Source organism: Acomys minous, assembly GCF_964271855.1.
Source record: "Acomys minous genome assembly, chromosome: 4".
Lineage (NCBI taxonomy): Eukaryota > Metazoa > Chordata > Mammalia > Rodentia > Muridae > Acomys > Acomys minous.
The window spans coordinates 12,818,301-12,840,377 of NC_140486.1; the positions used below are offsets into that span (position 1 = coordinate 12,818,301).

At 47.7% G+C, this 22,077-nt stretch overlaps 1 protein-coding gene and 1 long non-coding RNA gene across 2 annotated transcripts in view; one reads left to right on the top strand and one right to left on the bottom strand.

Annotated features, from left to right (window-relative positions):
• The window catches only part of ZBTB7C (zinc finger and BTB domain containing 7C), a 311,453-nt gene extending 299,377 nt beyond the window's left edge, over positions 1-12,076 (bottom strand). Inside the window, exon 1 of the mRNA XM_084780977.1 lies at positions 11,925-12,076. The gene's annotated coding sequence lies outside the window, so the exon portion shown is untranslated. The remainder of the gene's footprint in view (positions 1-11,924) is intronic.
• A 139-nt stretch (positions 12,077-12,215) lies between these two features.
• On the top strand, positions 12,216-18,546 carry LOC311597004. The gene is made up of 3 exons (XR_014779058.1): positions 12,216-12,915; positions 14,842-14,981; positions 18,260-18,546. It is a non-coding gene; the product is annotated as an uncharacterized lncRNA (long non-coding RNA).
• Positions 18,547-22,077: the final 3,531 nt, after the last annotated feature.

Here is a 22,077-nt window from a genome sequence, read left to right on the forward strand (position 1 = left end):
GCTTATGCAAACTGGGACCTTCGGATGAGGTCCTTGAATCTCTGGCATATCTAAGGTCTGATCGCTGTATGCAAGATTTACTGTCCCTCAAATCATCTCCTCTGTTCCTGTCAACTTGCTACCCCAACAGCACACACTGCTTGGTCCACACCACCAAGCACAGCTCTAACGAGAGAGGAATTCTTACCCTGTATCAGCAAGTGATATGATTTCAGAGTGGAAACGGGATTTTTCCCTCTGCACCATCATAAAACACATAGAAACTTCTCGGGTGTCCTAACTCCTGAATTTGGCAGCCTGGTTTTCTTTGTACTGGTAGTTGCATTTTTACAGCAGGGCATTACGTGGTTCCAAAACTAATTTCCCAAAATGCTAAATGAAAGAGATACTGGCCAACGACCAAAAACCATCCCAAGGTTAGCGAGATGCCTCTGTGAGTAAAAGCACTTATCACACAATCCTGATGCCTGAGATTAATCTCTGGAGCCCATAGGTGGAAGGAGAGAACTCGTTCCTGAAAGTTGTCTCCTAACCTTTACATACAAACCAATAACATGATGATGATGATGATGATGATGATGATGATGATGATGATGATGATTTTTTTAAAAAAATTATTCAAGTGTGGTACTGGACTGAAATATGCAGTTTTATTTCTTGATAGTAGTAGCTTATCTCTTCCTAAGTCCTTATCATTTAAGGATAAAGTTCAAACCCCGGAAGCATATCAGCATTCAATGAACCAGATGAGCCATGCAATGACTGACTTTTGCAACGACTTCCACAAATTTGATCCCCTAAATAGATGCATTTCCTTTTGATTCCACATAGTCTTCTTCCGGAGGGATTGCATCATCGCTGCGGTTGGCCCACGTCATGTTTGGTCCCACGAGACTCCCTTGCCCAAGGTGGTCCTCCCACCCTGAACGCCCAGCTTCAGTGTAACAGATAAAATACGGGCTGAGGAACCAGCTCTGCCACGTCCCTCATTGCTTCCTGCCAGGTACACCACCTCGAGCAAGTTAACCTAAACATCCCAAGTCTTAATTCCCCATTTGCTAAATGGGAAAGATAATGCTGAATTCAAATCACTGTGAGAATCAATGCGATGTCACAACCAGGAAGAGTTTACAACGCAGCTCATTCCTCCTCCTCCTCCTCTGAGCTCCCCAAGGTAAGTCTCAGCTGCAGTACCCAGCTGCATGGCACACCTCTGCCCCTTCTTTAAACCGGTACAGCCTTTCCAAGCTACACCGTACTGTGCAGTCCCAGCATAAGGATTGCGTATGTCCTGCATGCAGCAACATCTTCCTAAGAGAATTCTGGATGCTTGAACACAGAAAGACACAGACACAGACAAGCACATTAGAGAACACAGGATTTTCCCTGTGCCCTGAGGAGCTAAGCCCAAGACCAAAGACACCACAAGGAGCCCCAAAACACCTCGGTTCTATACAAGGTCACAGCTACCCTCCCTAAATACAAAAACAAACCAAAGAAACATAAACAACAACATTAAAAAATGAAGATTATTCAAGTGCAAGTGCTGTCTTAGGAGCGATCAGCAACCCTTTGGCAACTTTAGCTCATTGGATCAAGGTCTGTCCTCACAGCCTGGGGCTCTTTCAGAGAGCAGGCTGGCCAAATTCAGGCCAGTGTTGACATAAAAGCAAACCACCCTAAATTTGAGAGGGGAACAGGAAGCTGCTGACACACAGAGGTGAACCCCAGACTCCAGGTTAGTCAGGAAAGCCTGCCTTCTTCCATGAAATGAGGCCAGTCCCTCACTAATGGTCTCTGGCCTCCTGGCTCTACCATCACTGTCCACTCGATGTGAGGGGGTTGACAAGTAAAACTCCTGCTCCTCAGACTCTACAGCCAGCCCTGCTTCCCTGGGATACAGAAGGGTTCCAAGGGCTCTAAAGGCCAGGAGGATTCAGAGTCTGAGAATCTGCCTTTTGGAGGACTGTGGGAGGCAGCTAAGGGGTCCAGTGGCATGACAGCAGAAGTGGTGTTTAGAAAACTTTGCTCAAAGGGCCTGGCCACCATCCTTCCTAATACCCACGCCCACCTCTCAGTCATGGGGCCCAGGACACACCCTGGGGCTTCTATTTTCCTTCACCAGAGCTGTAACCAATAACACACTAGACAGCTTTTCCCCAGCATGCAGGCAAGACTGCTCCAGTCTGTCGCTACGTAACACCAGAGTGCGGGTGCTATTATCAAATCCTTTTCTCTCTTCTACCCTACCATTTCCTCTCTTGCAGATGGACCACAAGAAGCACAAGCTTAATACATCAAGTTTGACTACATTTGTTTTCCAGGAAGTCTAGCCCAAAGTTCATTCTACTGTGAGTGTGAGTGTGTGTGTGTGTGTGTGTGTGTGTGTGTGTGTGTGTATGTGTCTGTGTGTTCATGTGTATGTGATATGTGTATGGTGTGTGTGTGTGAATTGAGTAGACCACTACACATGGTGTAGTATGTGATGTGGAGAGGCAGGGGTCAACTCTAAGTGTCCCCTTCCATCTTCCACCATCTTATTCTTTGAGCAGGGTGTCGCGATGACCCCCAAGCTCACAGATTGACCTGGCTAAGTGGCCAGCAAGCCCTTCTCATCCCCCTGCCTCTTCAGCAGTACTGAGGTTACATAAGGATGCCACCCTGCAGTGCTGGGTCCAAACTCAGGACCCCTTATGCTTACCCGACAAGCACATTAGAGAACAAGGAAGCCATCCTCACCCAAGCCCTCAGTCTACTCTTAACCCTTAAGGAATTAAGAAATTGTGTCCTCTGAAAGATCGTGTGCACAGTGACAGCAAACCTACTCTTCCAGAGCTGAACAGTGCTTTGTATGCAGAAAAATAAGGGCTGTTTTCATCAAAAACACCACTGGATAATCTATCAACAGAAGATTGGAAACAAAAATGCCCATGAATTAGGAGTAGCCAAATAATCAGCCAGATATCCTAAGATGGGCTGCAGAGATGGTTTCGTGGCTGGAGGCTCGTGCCTCTCTAAGCTGTATGGTCTGAGTTTGATTCCTAAGACCTACATGGTAGAAGGAAAGAATTGACTTCTGAAAATCTTCCTCTGATATTATATATTCTCTCTCAATGTCTCTCTCTTTCTGACTGTCTGTCTCTCTGTCTCTGCCTCTGCCTCTCTCTCTCTCTCTCTCTCTCTCTCTCTCTCTCTCTCTCTCTCTCTCTCTCTCTCTCTCTCACACACACACACACACACACACACACACACACACACACCTGTGAATTCAAGGCCAGCTTGGTCTATATAGTGAGTTTTAGGCCACACAGAGCTAAATAGTAAAATCCTGTCTAAGAGGGAAAAATAAATAAATTTTATAATGGAATAAAAAAGGATATCCCAAAGACATAGTGAGCAGAAATTAGAAAATGAAATACAATGGTCCGATGTGTTTATAGTTGGTTGGAAATACTAAAAGCACACATTCACGTGTGTACCTACACATCCATGTTTCCTCGTGTGTCTGCACTAGATGTCTTTAAACTGAAGAAAGCATGAACAGAGGCTGCCTCAGGTAAGGAGACGAACCGCTGAGCAAGAAAGATGTTTCACTTCAAACACTCTTTTGTACCTTTTGAATTTTAAACCATGTAAGTGTTGACCTATTCAGGAAAAAAATTAAATTAAAAATTCAAAGCAAACAATGTAGGGAAAGTAATAAAAATGTAGTTTATGGAAACACAGAAGAGAAATCCTTATTTAAAAATGATTCAGAGTGGTCGTGGAACCATGGAGGAGAAACACCCTACCAGCCCATGCTTCAGGGGAGGCAGGAGGCTGATGCGGGTTCTGGCATCCAGCCCTCAGCCGCCTGCTGGAGTGGATTTCAAGAGTGATGTAGCCCTTCTGTGCCTTGGTTTCCTCATTTTGGACCAACTTGCTCAAGGATCCCTTGGGGAATTACGAGCTAGACACTTGATGGCACTTGATGACATGTTTAATAAGAAGGCAGAGCTTTTCAAAGAGAGAAAGCGCACATGCGCGCGCGCGCGCGCACACACACACACACACACACACACACACACACACACACACACATCCTTCTAGAAGGGCATGATGGGGAGACAAAGTGCCAAGTGCCCCCCATCAGAGCACAGGAAAAACAGAGGCTCTGACTTCAGAAGCCGAAAATACACTGGTCGCGCCCTTCCCTCCACACACGCTTACTATATCCCTCCCTCTCCCACATCCTCTCTGGACAGGCCTGGTGCCCATTAATGACAGAGCTGAAAAAGTTCCCTTTTCTGTGTGCTAATACTTCCTGCCAGGCCACTCCCATCTTTTAATGGTCGCTGTTGAGGGCCCTCTGGAATGACGGACAGAAGTAAGCTTCAGAACTGTCTAACAATGAAAATGTCAGTTTTAACATGGCAATGCCCTTGCCCAGATCCACAGCATTCTCTGTCACAGCTTACCTCAGCGACCAGACACAGTCCATTCTTTGAGAGCTTGCTGTACAAGCTGACAGACAGACAGACTCTGAAGGGGATATCTGGGCCATGGGTCCCAAAAGTGGCCTCCTAGGAATGGGTCATGGAAGTAATCTGACCTCACCGACAGATGGGGAAACTGAGGCATATGCCTTCCTTGTAATCTGCTTGCCTGTGATGTCCCTTCTCAAGAGGCTGGGCCACTTTCCCTCACAGCACAGGTCCCTCCCTCCCTCCCTGGGACTGGCTCTCCTACCCTGTGTGCCCCAGGCTTCCCATGCTGCTCAGAATGGCAACCACCAGCCTGGGAGCTGCCAAGCCCTTGAAATGGAGCCACGTTAAAATGATAACATTCTGGCTATGATGGGCTAAATAAGATATCACTAAAATTCATCCTAAACCCCCCTTTTTTTTACTTAAAAAAATGTAGCTACCAGGAAATTTTCATGTATATAGATGGTGCATCATATATTCCTATTAGGCTCTGCTGCTTCCCCCACCTGGCCCAAGGTCAACAAAACTAACCTGTCCCTGCCTGGCAGTTAAAGGCAGATGGTCTTCACTGTGAAGACCAGTGGGTACCACATGCACAGGAGCAGTGTGCACCACAGCAGAAGCAGATTAAGCTCCTGACTTGCATTTCTTCCCCACTCAAGGCGGGCGAGCAGGGAAGCAGGGCAGTGGCACCACTTGAATGATGGTAACTCGCCATCTTCTTGTAGGCTAGATTTTCTCCCTGAAACAGGTGGCAACGTGGAGAGCTGGGAGTGGGAGGCAACTGTGTTTGAGGGCACCAATACTTAGTCTTACCTTCTTCTAACCGCCTCAGGTTAGAAACAAATTCGCAAAATGGCTAAGTGAGGGTGGCCTCCTGCACTGGCCCTCGATCAGTTCTTTGTTAGGTTTTTCTATGATCTCTCTGTCGCTGTCTCTCTCTCTGCCTCTGCCCTCCCCTCTCTGCCATTATACAGTAGAGAGGTTAAATAGCACAGCATGAAATCAAATCGTGACTCAAGGAAATGCCAAAGCCATGGATGGACTCAGTGCTGGCAGCCTCCATATGCAAGGCCCCTCACCACCACCTACCTTCTCAACCTCAGCCTCCTTTTCTGTTAATCTGGGGGGGGGGGAGGGGGGGGAATCACAAATCCAAGGACTCAGTCTCTGCTGGGACAAGGTTCTGGGCTAGTAAGCACCAATCAGAAGAGTCGACTGCTGCCCCTGAAACTCCGCCCTGCACCCTGCCTTTCCTTCCACCTGGATCCCTCAAACTTTTGGTCCCGGAGTACTTCCTGCTTTGACACAAGACTTCATTAAAACCTCTTTGGACCTGACTGCAGTAAGAAGCCAGCCCCCCTGCATGGCTACTCTCTGCTCTTCCTCCGACCTCCTAGCCAAGCACAACTCTGAAAAGACCTTGACCTCTCCACGGCCCTCATCAGGGTCTTCCCTCCCACAGGAAGGATTCTGTATTCCACTCATCCATCAAATGTGTGCCAGCCATGTTTCCAAGCCGTGCACATAACAGTGAGGGAGGAAACAACTCCCAGGCTCTGAAGGAGCAATAAACATTCCCAGGGATGCCTTAAAACGCTAATGGAATGACATAGGTTGGTTTTGTTTTATTTGGTTTTTTTTTTTTTTAATTCTTCCTGCTTCTCTTAGCTTTAGGTCAAAGAATGATTAGCTAATGGGCATTGAAAAAAATCTCTTTTACAGCAGACAAATAAAGTATGGTACAGTCCTTGAAAGGAAACTACACATGCATGGTGAATATTTCCAAACATTCTAGAGTGTGCGTGCACTACTACAGACCCCTTGTCCATAGCATGATGGTACAGAGGGGCACAGGAGATGCCTCCCCCAGTGTGCTGAGGTGCTGGAAAACACAACTGTTTTCTTTATTTGAAGTTTGAGAAGCTAAAGCCACCCAAGGTCTTTTCAGAGTGTGAGGGGCCTCTTCCTCCTCCAGCATCAGAGACTGACAGTGGGACTGTGAGCATTGAGTTCCAGGAGAAAGCTACCTCTCTGGTTAGGGGAAGATGGGGTGGGAAACCATGCGTACCTGCATTTCATGTGTGCATTTCTGTTTCTGTATGTGTACTTGTGTATATAGAAAAATGCAGTGAAATGCAACAAATTTAGGGTGCTGTGGCAGTTTAGGTTGTTGTTGTTGTTGTTGTTATTACTATTATTATTATTATTATTATTATTACTATTATTATTATTATTATTATATAGAGGTTTATTAAATGAGCATGGGAAGGGAAGAGAATGGGGAGGAGGGTTACCTCAGAGAGAGGGGGAGGGGAGGGAGAGGGAGAAAGAATGAGAGAGGCAAGAGATGGCAGTTTTGTTTTAATTTTGCACTTTTCCACATTTTCCAGATTTTCTATAATGACGATCAGTGCTTTGATAATCAGAAAATATGCAGCAGTAGCTGGAATGTTAATCATTTTGTAAGTTTCCTTGTGAACCTGTTTTTCATAAGTACTGTTGGTGGAGGGTGTTGGTTGAGAGTCAACAGGGTGTGAAACACTAATGAAATGCCCTACTCCTGCAGAGGGCTGAGTGTCCTCCTTGGCCCTTGGAACCCTCCCTGTATCCATGCTGGCAGGCAGCTGTCCACAGCTGTTCTGAAGATGCTGCCAACGAACGGTGCTGGTGGAAAAACACAACTCCTGACGCTCCGAGAGTGGCATTATGCTTGGACTCTTGCTCACCAGAGGGAGGACAGGGGGAGCCAGTTCTGCCACCAATAGAAACTTCTCTACCCAAGCCAAGCTAACCTCAACAATGGCCTGTGCATTCCCCTTCATGCTATATGTCAGAATACCTATAGCAAGCTCTGTTTCTGTCCCTGGGCTGAAGAGACCTAGAGCACGGAGATTCTGGCTGCCTCTTCTTCACCCATCCCAACAGCTCTTAACAGGCATTTTTCACTCAATTACTTACTTCATGTGCCAGCCCAGATCTGATGTGGGGGAAACAGTGACAAACATTTGAACAAGCTCCCTGGCTTCCTGAAGCTAAGACTCCATTGGGGAAGGCAAGCAGTGAAGAAAAGGGCCAAAATCACATCACAGTAGCACTGGGTACAGTAAAGAATACACTGTGACACAATCTCTCAGATGTGACCCAAATGATAAGGCAATGCCAGCTTGGAGATGCACACAGAAGGACATTCTAGATAAAATGAATAGTGAACCAAGATGGAGTGCTCCTGCAAGGAGCAAGGAGCAGGTGTGTGAATCCCAGGGAGTCGGGAGGTCAAGAGACCAAACTCCTAGTGGCCTCAGTACATGCCTGCAGGCCTGGCATCAGAAAAAGACTTCATCTCCAGCTTCCAATGAACAAAGGCTGCTTCTAGCATGCCTGTTGGTAGTACGAGGTCAATTAGCTTGGCCTCAAGGCTAGGCTCTCAAAATGCTAGTCAGACAACTCACCCCTCTCCTGCATAATAATAGTTGCCGCCGCCATTACTTTTAAAGCCAAGTACATCCCTCATCCACACTCTTGCCCTCCCAGCATGCCCTTCTCCACGCCACACTGTCAATAAAGAAGACAATTTGACTCCTACTCATCATGCACATGGGTAAGCAAACTGTTTCTGGAGCCAGCCTCCAACTGGACACTGAGCAGAGAGAAGAGCCACACATAAGCCCTGCCCTGGAAAACATCTACTTATGGGCCTGCCTTGCAACCCTAAACCGCCCCCCCTTTTCTATCTAGAGATGTCTTCCACCCTCCTAAGTGAAACCTGCCTCAAGCCCCTGAGGTGGTTCTTAGAGTTCAGATACAGCAGCGTAGCTTTAACTCCCTCCCTCCCACCACCAGCCCAGGCAGAGACTCCGGAGTCTCAGGGAATGAAGTTGTAAGCAGAGACCTGACAGTTACTATTGATCAAGGACAAAAGAGGATTTGGGGTTGGTGTAAAGAGTAAGTGGTGGTAGAGGGGGGGAACCAGCAGAAGGGGGCGGGGCAGGTGGGGAAGGAGTGCAAGCCTCAGACCGCCTCCAGCACCACACAGAAATGGAGTCAGAGGCTCATGTCTGATCTGCCACTTTCAGAGCCTCCTGATTAATGATAGCTGCTGCCATAATTTTTAAACAGCCAACTACACACTCTTCAGGAGGTCAGTCCTGGGAGGATACTGAGGTATCCTCCTATGCAGTGTGGGGGGACAGTGCCTAAGAAAAGCTGCACACGGTGACTCTAGGGAGTCCTTGCAGCTTAAATCCCTAAGGCAGTCAGGCTCTAAGAAGGCCTGCAGGATCTCTTTCCAAGATCAGGGATCAGTCTGACATGGTTGGGTGGCAGTCTTTGTTTCAATGGGACATGGTCACCCTGGAGTCAAGTCACTACTGCGGATGGTTCCAGACCCTTGAACCTCTTCTTCCCTGGAAAGGAAGGGGGTTTATAAACAAACTGACTCTTTCAGTCCTGCACAGACACAGATCTCACACCCCTGGCCCAGCCTTAGCCAGCTGGTTCCTCAGTTCCCAAGTTCCCATAGCCTTCTATGGGAAAACAAGGTACCCTGGAGGCTGGCCTCCAGTCAGCTGTAACTGTGGCATCCCCCCAGTACTAGGAAGGACAATGGTGCAAAGCGTTGATGGAGTCTCTTGCAGCAGGTTACCTCTGGGAAGTCCAACTGAATAGTAGGTTAATGCACTAGCAGACCATTTCTCCACAATCTGCCTCAGTTTCCCCATCTATCTAGCTATTGGGGATGATGGTGAGATGACCGTGCAGTGGAAAGTGAGTGGTGTTAGCAAAATATTCTGTTCTTATTATGATTACAGATCCAGATTTTTTGCTTTTGTTTTTCCAACAAAGTCCCGAGCATGGGTATGGGACCTTGATCCTTGTCTGTGTGAGAGAGCTGAGAAATTACAAACTGGCATTGTCAGCCTTGAATTCCTCATGCTACATGTCCTTGAGAGCAGTGAAACTTACACAATACTCCCCCTTAAAGCAATTTCTGACTAATACAGATTGACACATACCACACCCAGTCTTATTTTGCCTCAGGAAAGTTCTGCCCGGCCATATACAACATTACAGACTGAAGCCTAAGCCTTGCCTTTAGAATATTTCGGTTTGAAGAAAAAAAAGTTCTCTTAATCTCTATCATTCTGCCCCCCCCTCCACACACACACCAAATACACTGGTAAGGGGAAAGTGGCTAAAATATAAGTGGCCAGCTCAAATCTCTCTTTTAATTAAGACACTTGTTTACTCAATAAAATGCAGAGTAAAAAAAAAAACATTTACTGAGAACCCATTCATTGATGCTTAATAGCTATGTCAAACACTCATAACAACACTCATTCCAACACCCCCAGATAATTGCTCATCTCTCTCATTTGGTATCCACAACAGCACTGAATCTGTGTCCAAGTGTAATTGATCCAAAATTGGGCTCCCTTTCAAAACTATCTGTAAAACCTAATTACTGGGAAAACAGCTCTGGCGTCCTACAGAAAGTGGGTGCTCCGGGATGGCAAGCTGTGCACTCATCGCGGCTAATCAAGCTGCATTATGCTGTCCAAGGAATCTGGGAGATCTGGGGCAATGGGGGTGCCGGACAAGCTGGGACCATGTCACGCTGGACTTCCAGTGACAATCCTGGTTTTGTTAGGTCAAGGACAGGGAGACAGGAAACTGATTGGAAAGGATGAATTTAGAAGGTACTAGATAATAAATCCATAATGGGCTGAGAGTCTGAGGGCGGCGTTTCTGTTGACAAGCCCACAAGGCCTTGCCTCCCCCCTTCCCCCCCCCCCGGGGGGGGGGAGTTCTGTCCAAGCTGGCCAGGGCCGCTGATGTCATTTCTAGTTCCCATGCTCTCTCTTACCACAGTGTTGGGTCACTCCCTTCCTTGGTCTTGGGATAGCTCATTATAGAATGAGTTCTCTTAATGCCTAGAGTTTCTTTCCCCAAATCTTGTGGCCTCCTTTAAAGTAATGAGCCCATGAGCCCCTGCCCGGGAGCTTTGTGAGGGTAGCAGGGGACTAGCAAGTGCCAACAGGACCAAGGAGAAGGAAGAGCTGTGTTTCCAACTCTCAGCGGTTTTGTACTTACTTGCAACACCCAGGTATCAGACCCCTCTCTGCGAATAAAGGTTTCTTTCAGGCTAAGCCTGACCTACCCTGGTGGTTCTACCTGGCTGTCCTGGATAGTCAATCTGGCCAATAAGGAACCGAGCCAATCCACAGAACCTCAGACTTTTCTCTCTCAAAGCTGGACACAGCACATCCTCTTGTAAGTGTTTTCTCGTCCGGTTCCACTCCCCTCTCTGTCCCAGAAGCCCCAGAAACCCCAGTGCTAGCTTTACAATGATAGCGCATGCTGAGGTCCTCAGCTGTTTCTGTCCTGAGCCATGGACTAGAGGCTTGATTGAGTGTTTGCCTCCACAGCTGTGCAGATTTGAAGGGTAAGGGACCTGCCGATTCCTTCCGAGGTGCTGTTGGCCTTCCTCCTGGCCAGACCAGACCAACAGCGCGAATAACAAAGCCTCGCTGCTATCGGAGACAATTCGCTGTCAACCCAGCAAGAAACGCGCACTCGGGAAGCAAAGACGCGCACGCGGTTTCCGCGTTTGTCGCTAGGAAGAGATGTCCACCGCGTGCGTCGCTAGAAAGAAATCTCCAGGAGCCCAGAGAGGATGGCAGGTTCCCGGGCGTGCTAAGCTTCGCTTTTTCAAAGCCCGGGGGAATTATGTGCGTTCGCCCATTTACCTTAACTTCCCTGTAAGCTCGCAGCTGAGATGCTCCTCTGAGCGCCACCTGGGTCCCGGCCGCCAGGAAACCCTAGGGCCTCGTTGAGAGGTACCGGATCCCCTCTACTTTTGACAGCCCCTCTCCTAATGCTCCAAAAAAAGACGACGCGAGGTGCGGGTGACCAAGTACCAGAAAACCGTCATTGCCCAAAAATGCTCTCCAGCGGTCCAGGCAGAAGTACATCAAAACTTTTGGCAGGAACCACCTGTGGCTGCGGAGAGGCCCGCCCTGCCCGGCCCCGGAGGCGCCGCGGAGCCCGGAGCTGCTCACACAGGCAGAAGTTCCCTCGGAGCCCCGCGCGCCACTTCGCTTCAGGCCGCGGTGCCAGCCAGGAGGCGAGGCGCCCGCTCGCTGGCTCACTCTCCGCTGGCTCTCCCCTCCCACCTTTTCTCCCTCTGTCTCCACCCGCCTCCTTCGGTTGCATGGCTGCCGCACGCACAGAGCCCCTGAATAGCCACCGCAGCCCCCCGCCTCCTGCCCAGCGATGGAGCGCGCTCCTGCCCCCGCCGGTGCCCCGGGACTCGCGGACCTCCCGCCTCCTAGCAACCGCCCTGCCATCGCTTTGGGGCGCCAGGGATGCACAGCTACCCTCTTGGAGCCCCGCGACCTCCCGACCCGCCGAGGTGCAGAAGCAGACCCCTGACAGCCCGCGCGCGGAGCTGCTCACCTCTGCGCGCCGCCGACTCCGCGCGCCTCCCGCACTTGGTCACCCCCGGGCAGCAGCGCTCTCGTCCTCCTTCGCCGCCGCTGTCCGTTCTTCTCGAGCCGCCCGAGCCGCGCGGCTGTCAGAGTCTCGTGGCCCGGCCGCTTCGGAGGGTGTGCAGCCCAGCGGCGGATGCGCGGGCAGCTCCTCCCTCCCGGGGCCGCGCCTCCGCCCTCCGCACGCCCCGCCTCCCGCGCCGCGGCTGGCAGCCCCGCGCCCCGCGCCCCGCGCCCAGCGCCCGCGCCCGCGGCTCGGGGGCCGCACGGGGCGAAAGGGCCCGGATGTGTGCGGTCGCTTCTCTCTGGCTCGCTCGCGGCCGCCCCCTCCCCGCCCTGCCACACATGCACTTGCTAAAGCCAGGCCTCCTCTTGGATCCGCTAATTTCTATTTTGACAGTCGCTGGCGAGTGGGCGGGGCTGCCGGGATCGCCCCGGACCAGCCAGAGAGGCGAGAAAGAGTCAGGCCCCAGCGCAGGGGCGGCGCGGGGTACCTAGTAGAGCCACCGAGAGCTGGGGGCTCCGCGTCTTTATTCTTTTTCTTTTTTCTCTTTGCCTCCTCCAGGATTTAAAGGGACAGCCCCAGCCGAGGCGACGGGCCAGGCGGCCGCGGTTTCTCCGGTCTCCAGACGCCCTCTGCGGCCAAGCGGGACCCGCTCACACCGGAGCGCTAGCCTGGAACTCAAGGGTGATTTTAGGCGCACACCCGGCCGGGAGCAGCCAGGCTGCAGAGCTTGGCTGAATTTCTCGGTGCACGATTTTTACAGAGTCCGATTAGGACAACGAAATTAAACTACTCGCTAACTACTTTCCAACCCAAAAGTAGTGAGCAAAGAGGATTGAGAAGTTTCTCTATTGCTCCCGGAATTTCAATGCGCACCCCAAGACGCCTTGCAGATACCAGTGCTGCGGTTTGCAGCACCCCAGAGCGCTCAAATCCCCAGAAGCAAGCAAGTCGGGTAAAGGCCCCCAAAACTTTCTCGGGCTAAAGCCCTCAGCGCCTCGTACCTAGCTTCCTGCAAACCTAGAAACTCCCAAGAACTCCGAAACAACCAAAAGGAGGGTCCAGAGAGGTCTTGGCTCCTCCTCCTCCTGCCAGGCCCCGCCCTCGTGGCTACAGACTTGTGGAGTGTTTGTGGTGATGGGCTTTTCTAAACGCAATCTTAGGCAGGAGGAGAGATTTGTCCCAGGAGGTGCCGCAGGCAGGAGCTATCTAAGGCGAGGTGACGATGTGGCAGAGGTTCTTGACCCCAACAGACGGAAGCTTTGTGCAACCCAGATAGGATTTATGCGTCCCCGACACCACCCCCAAATGTGGCTTCCCCATCTGAGGCTATATTGCCCAGAAATCTGCTGGTCATTTCTGGGTCTCCTTCCTCAGGCTCAAGCAAGTTTACTTATCTCAGACTCCTGAGTGCAAGTGATGTCACCTTTCCTCAAATCTGGCCATCAATGGCAGTAGCTCTGGGGCTCTGCCACGGTCTTCTAATGCTGCAAACACTCGGGATATCTTTTAGGGAATTCTTCTTAACCATCGACATATTCTTATTCATTAATTCACATAGTAAATGTATACTGTGAAACAACATTGTGTGTGTGGGGGGGGAAACGGGCCTGAAAGTGACTCAAGTTTGGACAACCATATCCAAATTATCCAAAGGCCCATGGAAGTCTAGAGAAATCTGCTGGAGAAGTGCAGAGGCATTTCTAGGCTCCAGATGTCAGTTTCCAAGTTAATAGATCTCCCAGAGTGGCAAAAATAATACCCATGGCTTTAAGTAGCCCTGGAAACCACTGCCCTCCCAAACTAGGTTGTCTGTGCGCTTCTTTTTTTTTTAAAGGGTCTTCAGCAATGTGGAATATTGCTGAGCCAGCTAACTGGTGTCTTCTGAGCCATAAATCTGACTGTGCCGCTGCCAAGCGCAGGGGTGCACTCAGGAACTACCTGGAAGTTTCGCTCTGAAATGGCAAGAAGACCAGTTCTGGGAAGCAGGGTGGCTGCAGCCAGGGAAACAGTAGATGGTTAGAAAAGTAAATGTTTCTGAACTGAAAAGTCTCTCCTCCCTTCTGTAGTGCAGAGTCCATGATTCACTACTACGCAGCTTGAGAGACCAAGAGCGAGGGACCAGATGCTCACTGTGCTTCCACAGCGAGCCTGGAGGTGACAGGCGGGGCCTGGTGCTGAAGGCAAAACCTCTCTGAACGCACACACTCTTAAGATGGCTATGGTCTGCAGTTCCGGGTGTTAGCAAGTGTTTCAAAAGGAAACAGCTCCCTGCCACATTGATGAATTCTAATTCTGCCCAGGTGCCTCTTCCTGATGTTCAGCTCCAGAGTACCCAGCCATGCTCACACCTAGTGCACCTTCTGGAAAGGAGAAATTGAATAAGCAAAGTGGATTTTTGTTTGTTTGTTTGTTTGTTTGTTTTCAGTAATAGGGATTGAATCTAAGGCCTCACACATGCTAGGAATGTACTTTACCACCAAGTGGCATATGTTTGCAGCCTTTTCTTCTTTTTTATTTTTTATTTTTTTTATTTTTGAGACAGTCTTACTAAGTTACTAAAGCTGGCCTTGAACTTAAAATGCTCCTTCCTTGGCCTCCAAATTAGCCAGGATTACACGCTTGCACAACCAGGCCTAGCTTGTTTTTATTTTTAATTGTATTTATTTATTGTATTTATATTGCTGCAGATAGAATACAGGGCCTTGCACACGGCTAAGCAAGAACTCAAAATGCCATTTTAAAAACCTGGACTGAGTGTGGTCACATATAATGACAGAGAGCCAGGGAACTTTTCTAAATTCATTTGCAATACACTTGCTTATGTGTAAGTATAGCGGTCAATTTTACTTTGCCGTAATTGATAAGATTCCCCCATCAGATTCTGACACTTCTAACCTAAGAAAATTCAACATTCAACTCCTTGGAGCTTCCAATCGCAAATCTACAAAGGAGGAAGAATGGGGCCCTTTCTATGCCATGGAGATGCTGGGAGGACCAGAAAAGACAAGATGTGGACAAGTAAGAAGGACATTCACACAGGGGTGACTGTGTATCATGTGTGTGTGTGTGTGTGTGTGTGTAGTTCTGTGTGAACAGTCAGGGTTAGTGTAATAAATTGCAAGGAAATTTCTGAGAATGGGGTTACTATTTACCCTGTTTCTCAAAGATACCAAGAAGCTCTCTTAGAAAGGGAGAGAATAGGCATTTACAGAACTCCTTCTAGAACTAGATCTCATAAAGGTATCTCTATTATGTGTTCCTTGTGGCCATTGTATAAAACTCATTTTGTTCTGACCATTGATTGTATATATGAAATCCTTGATGTCAACAACATCTGAGGGATGACAGAAAAAGGACTTGGGCACAGGTCTGAAATGAGAAGAAGCCAAGAGATTAGAGCTGAATTAGTTTGAGGGCCAAGCAGAGCAATTCCAGGCCAAGAGAGAAGCCAGATTAAATAAGTCAGCTGGGGGAAGAGTTTGAGCCAGAACAGCTATGTTGAACCAGTCAGGCCATAGCTCAGAAAGAACAAGTAAGGGTGAGCTCATTAAGCAGTAAGTCTCAGAGGCTGAAAATGTTCTAGGCCTAGGTTAGATTGTATGGAGGCTAGAAGTTTCCACAGCTAGGCCTAGGTTAGCAGAAGGAGGCAGTTGGCCTCTCAGACAATTGAGCCAGGAGAATAAAATTACTTTTACATATGGTGCCCAACGTGGTTGGTAAGAAAACCCAAGATGATTGAAGAAGAAGAAACCCCACAAACATTGCAGAAGCAGAGGTCATCTGACAGAAAGCTGCAGAGGAGAAATTCACCTGGGATCATCTCCATAGGAAGATTCAGTTTTTTAGTTCGGCTGGATGCCCAGAGAGACTCAGGAGACCTCGGAGCAGTGGGAGCCTTGAGCCCAGAGCAAAGAAGGACAAAAGAGCTTCTCAGACAGTGGCTCACAGTAAGCCACCCCCAAAAGACAATTTTAATTATATAGACTGACTTTCCCTGCATTAAAAATGGAAAACTACATTTCAGATTCTTTGAGAACAAGGGTAGGAGTTGAGGATATAGAAATGTTCCTTGATAAAGCCACTGCAGACCTCACTGCAACTGTGACCAGTGGAGTAGACGCCTCTCTATGTCAAGTGCAATCTTTAGATTTTTTTTCCCTCTCAAAAATGGTTGAAAAAATAGCTATACAACAGAAAAAAATAGCTATGATAATACAAAAGCTTGGGAGACAAGAGATAGATGAACTAAGAGAACAGAAAATGCTTAATTGTGAACCTATGGCACCGAATGAAATTGACGATCAAGGTAGGCAGCCCATTGATAATGGGTAAGAAGCCTGGCTTGGTGGAATGGAGGCCAGATCACTGGCAAAGAGCCGGGAATGTGAGACTGCCTACATGTGTGGATTCATAATGATCTAACTGAACCTTGAGAAACAGAAAGGAGGAATAAGATTAACTAAAAGGGGCTGGAGAGATGGCTCAGTGGTTAAGAGCGCCACCTGCTCTTCCAGAGGTCCTGAGTTCAATTCCCAGCAACCACATGGTGGCTCACAACCATCTATAATGTAATCTGATACCCTCTTCTGCAGATAAAGAACTCATATGCAATAAATAAAATAAATAAATCTTTAAAAAAAAAGATTAGCTGAAAGACAGTGGATTGTAAACTAGGTGTGGTAGCGCACACCTTTAATTTAATCCCAGTACTCAGGGAGGCAGAGGCAGGCAGATCTCCATGAGTTAGAGGACAGCCTGGTCTACAGAGAGAAACCCTGTCTCCAGAGAGACAGACGGAGAAAGAGAGGGGCAGCGGCTTCCAAATGAAACTCACAACTCAAGGAAGAGATGCAGAAAGACAGCAATGTAGATGATGCAGAAAGCAGATCTCCCTGCATGGAGACAGCTTCACAAACCAGCTGAAGAAGGGCAGATATTTCATCAGACTGGCAGCCTGGAAAACCTTGATGCTAAAATGGACTGCTCCTGAAGGACAGATGATGGGGTGCAATTATGGAGGATCATCGCACCTGTGGCTGAGGGGATCTTCATAAGGACATTCATACTATTAAGATTGTGGGATTGATAATTGTTTCTGTTGTAGGATTTAAACTGTGCACAATTTTTAGCTTAAATAGAAAGGAAGATGTTGTAGAAGAATGTTAATTCAAAACATGGCTGTTCTAGCAAGAGATCACATCCAAAGATTTTCTAGGTCTGTGTAATCCATCTGGAATACAAACATGCCTTTAATCCAGGAGACAGAGGCAAACAGATCTGAGTTCAAGGCTAGCCTGGTATAGAACAAGTATCAAGTAAAGAAAAGCTTAGGTCCAGGCGTGGCGATGCATGCTTTTAATCCCAAACAATAAAGGTAAAGTTAGTTTGTAGAAGAAAGCACCCATGTTTGAAAATGATGTCCAATTGAGTGACAGAGAAGATTTGACAGAATAGGATATGTCCAGCTCTCAAATAAAGAGAGTAGAAAGGGAAGCTACTTAAGAGGCAGTTTTATCAGGATAGTAATAGAGAGATGGGTTGCAGAGAGAGAACTCAGGTGAAGATGGAACAGGCCAGAAAATGAGAAGGGGCCAGAAGATTAGAGCAGATTTCTGAGTTAGTCTGAGGCCAAGCAGAGCAATTCCAGGCCAAGAGAGAAGCCAGATTAAATAAGTCAGCTGGGAGAAGAGTTTGAGCCAGACCAGCTGAGCTGAACCAGTCAGTCCAGGTTCAGAAAGAACAAGTAAGGGTGAGCTTATTAAGCAGTAAGTCTCAGAAGCTGAAAACATTCTAGGCCTGGGTTAGGTTGTACGGAGGATAGAAGTCCAAGACTAGGCCTAGGTTAGCATAAGAGAGGCAGGAAGGAATCCTCCCAGACCACCATTGAACCATTCAGGAGCACCCCACTCTGCAATGCTGCCCCTAGAGGAGAGAGAGAGAGAGAGAGAGAGAGAGAGAGAGAGAGAGAGAGAGAGAGAGAGAGAGAGAAAGGGAAAGACAGACAGACAGACAGACAGACAGACAGACAGACAGACAAACAGACAGACACAGAGAGACAGAGACAGAAAGAGACAGAGAGAGAGAGACAGAGACCGAGAGAGACAGAGAGAGAGAGAGACAGAGAGACAGAGAGAGACAGAGACAGAGACAGAGAGACAAAGAGACACAGAGAGAGAGATAGAAAGAGAGACAGAGACAGAGACACAGAGACAGAGACAGACAGAGAGACCAGGAAACTAAAATCCAGGTTCTTCCTACCACTACCCCACCACCCTCTTTGTATCTTTAATTTTCAGGAAAGTTGAAAAAAGCACAACCGGTAATGCACATGAAAAGGACCAGAGGCTCTCACTTCAGGCAAGCAGCTGAACTCCAGGCCAATGAGCTATTCCATCTCAGAGAAGAATGACATTCCTCAGGATGAACTTGGAGATTGTCCTCTGTCCTCCACTTGCAACCACAACTGCAAGCACACACACACACACACACACACACACACACACACACACACACACACACACACACGCCCAACAGCTGGACCCAAATGCCAACATTCTCTGCGTGCACTTTACCCTAATGGCCCGTGTGTGTGTGTGTGTGTGTGTGTGTGTGTGTGTGTGTGTGTGTGTGTGTGTGTGTATTACCACTTTGAAAAATCATTTGAGAGTAAAACAGGATTCTCCTTTACTGAAAATTCTTAAGTGGGTGTTTCCTAAGAGAAAAGACATTCTGTATCATAATAATCAAAATCTGAGCAGAGCCACCAATTACAACACTATTATCTAATCTAAACATTTCATCAACTCTCACTGATTGGGAAAAAAAGAAAAAGAAATAAATTCTGGTCCAGATCTAGCCCAGGAGTTATGTTACATCAGTTATCATTACTCACAAGAGGATATTTTCTGTTAGTAAAGATAAATGTTATGATTTTTTGTTTCTTATGTAACCTATGTATGTCCATTTTAATTTAGCATTAAGAAAGATTCTTCTGACCAAACTGTAAAGAGGCTCCTTTGAGGCTTTTTTGGCAGACCAGCTTCCCACCCTTGAGTTCTCTCTTCAACCTGCCCAGTCCAGATTTGCAAGAATCTTACTAGGTCAGTTTAGTGAGAACCCCCACCACGGTTGACACTCGAGCACCTCAGTACCTAACCAAATTCTTCCTCTGCTTTTGATATCTGATTCCTCTGCTCCGTCTTTAGCTAGAACCCTGTCTGGTTAGCTTTGCAAGAACTTCCCTGCCCTTGATTTTGCCTCTTAGTGACTTTCCATCTACTCACTATAACTGACATCCCGTCATAGTCCACTTATTTTTGTCCCATTTTTCTCCCATTACAACAATCTTGAAAAATACTCATTACCATGTTAATAAATATCAAAATGAATGTCTCATTAGTAGACTTAAAGGAGGTAAAGACAAAACAATCACCATGACCTCGAGGCCAGCCTAGCCTAGAGGGAACGTTCCAGGCAATCATGATAATGCAGGAAAATTCAGTCTCAATCTCTACCCACAAAACAGAGCCAAATACGAATATAGAAAGTATTGAAATCTGTAAAAATGTATCTTTTATTTGCCTGATTTAATTGTTGTCTCGGCATCTTATTGCCTCCGGCTGCTAATCTAGGCCTAGTCCTGGAAGTTTCTAGCTGTGTACAAGCTAATCTAGGCCTAGAGTGTTTTCAGCCTCTGATGCTTACTGGTGAATAAGCTCACCCTTCCTAGCTCTTCCTCAACTCTGGATGGCTGGTTCAAGTCAGATGTTCTGGTTCAAACTCCTCTCCAAGCTGACCGATTCAAACTGGCTCCTCTCAGCTTCTGACTGAGCTGCTCTGCTTGGCTTCATACTGACTCCAGCCATCTCTGCTACTCTTCTAGTTCCTTCTCATCTCTGGCTTATTATGTCCTCACCTGTGTCTAGCCTGTTCTCTCTTCAACCTGTCTCTGTACAACTGTCCAAGTAAACCTGCCTCTTCTCCCTCTCCCTCTCCCTCTCCATCTGTGCTGCTCTCTCATAAGCTGCCTCTCTTTCCTGTCCTCCTGAGAGTTGGACATATCCTATTCTGCCAAATCTTTCTCTGATTTGTCACTTTGCCTCTCAATTAGACATCTTTTTGAAACATGGCTGCTCCCTTCTACAGTCCAACTTTACCTTCATTGTTTGGGTTTAGAGGTACTGAGGGGTGTGTGTGTATTCCAGGCGGAGTAGCCGTGGTGCTGGGCTACAATCCTTCTACAGAAGTCTGTGTATGAGCCAATGTTAATTATTGATCTGTTTAGTAGACTTGTGTAATGGTCCCCAAGGGCCAGATTCCCCTACAAAATACTAACAGTTTAGAAGTTCACTTCCAGATCGTTCAAATTCTTCCAGTGTCCAGTGTTGCTCTAACTACACCCAGCTTGGCTATAACATATCTCATCCTCTGTCACCAACCCTCCTCCAGTTACTGTCTCCCGAGAGAGGGGGATACATCCCCTGTCGAGAAGTTGCTTGGGTAAGCTATGCAGCTATATCCACCTGCTCCTTTGCTTGCCACGCCAGAACCTACAGAAGCTGTGGCCAACAGCTTTCATAAAGGGCTGGACTAGCTCAAGAGAATCTGAATGGACGCCTAGACAGACAGCTTGAAGCTGTACAGGAGTTATGAGTCCCCCCCCCCCCAAACTCCAAGGAAGAGCATCCATGGATTCAGCCCATCACAATGGGACATACCCGTGTCCAGCCTAGCTCCTTCTTATTCCGCATGTGATTTATTAGCTGTTTGCTATGACTTGCTACCAAAGAACCAACCCCCAGCTCCTGGAACATGCTTTCTGATAATCCTCCCATTTCTCCCCTATAGTCAGTCACACCATCTATAGTAACAACCTAGGGTGGTTGGGTGGTAACCATTTATCTTAGTCACTGTTCTGTTGCTGTCAAGAGACACCAAGACCATGGCAACTCTTATAAAAGGAAGCGGTTTTAACTGGGGGCTCGCTTACAGTTTCAGAGGGTCAGTCCATGATCACCGTGGCGGGAAGCAGGGTAGCTTGCAACAGCTCTGGCGCCTAGCCGAGAACTACACCCTGATCTGCAGAGAGAGAAAGAGAGAAACACTAGGCTAGGTGTGGGCTTTTGAAGACCTCAAAGCCCACCCCCCAGTGACACACTTCCTCCAGCAAGGCCACACCTCCTAATCCTTCTAATCCTATCAAAGAGTTCCACTCCCCGTGACTAAGCACTCAAATATATGAGCCTATAGGGGCCATTCTTATTCAAATCACCACACCACTGACATTTCAAGTATGGGAGAAGAGTGAAATCAGCTAGGGTAGAGCAGATGAGGTCACAGTGCCTTACCGCCCTAAACATCCTCCCCCAAAGTCTGAGTTGCTCCTGTGTTCCTGTGTCTTTTTGAATTTGCAGTAATGAGTGAGTGACAGTTGACCCATGTATGTGGCTGCATAGGGTTCACCACACACCTTCCAAGACTCATTCTCAGAGGTGATTAGTCTTATGATGATGTGTGATGGCCTATGTGATGGCTGTTCTTGGTTATCAATTTGACTATATCTGGGATTAAAATCCAAGAATCTGGGTCTACCTGCGAGGGATTTTTCTCGATCAAATCATTTGAGGTAGAAAGACCCACTCTAAATCCTGATCCTCTGGGGTGGGAAGATTCACCTTGAATCTGGACTACATCTTCTGGTGACAGATGATATAAAATACATGGAAGAAGGACGGTCCTGTCCTTGGCTGGCAGCTGCATCCCGTCCTGGCATTAGAGCCTACCTCTTCAAGATTCTGTTGCACACTGAAGACCAGCTGAGACATCCACCCTCATTGACTGAACAACTATTGAATTACTGGGCTTTACATTGGAAGACAGCCATTGTTAGAATAGTTAGACCATAACAGACCATAACCTTTAATATATATATATGCAGGGAGAGGGAGGGAGGGAGAGAGAGAGAGAGAGAGAGAGAGAGAGAGAGAGATTCCTTCTATCAATTTTGTCTCTCCAAAGAGCCCTAACTAATCTAACTAACGCAACTAATGGTCAGAGTAACAATCTAATAATTGTCTCAGTTATTTTTGCAAAAGGTCACATGGTATTAACTGTA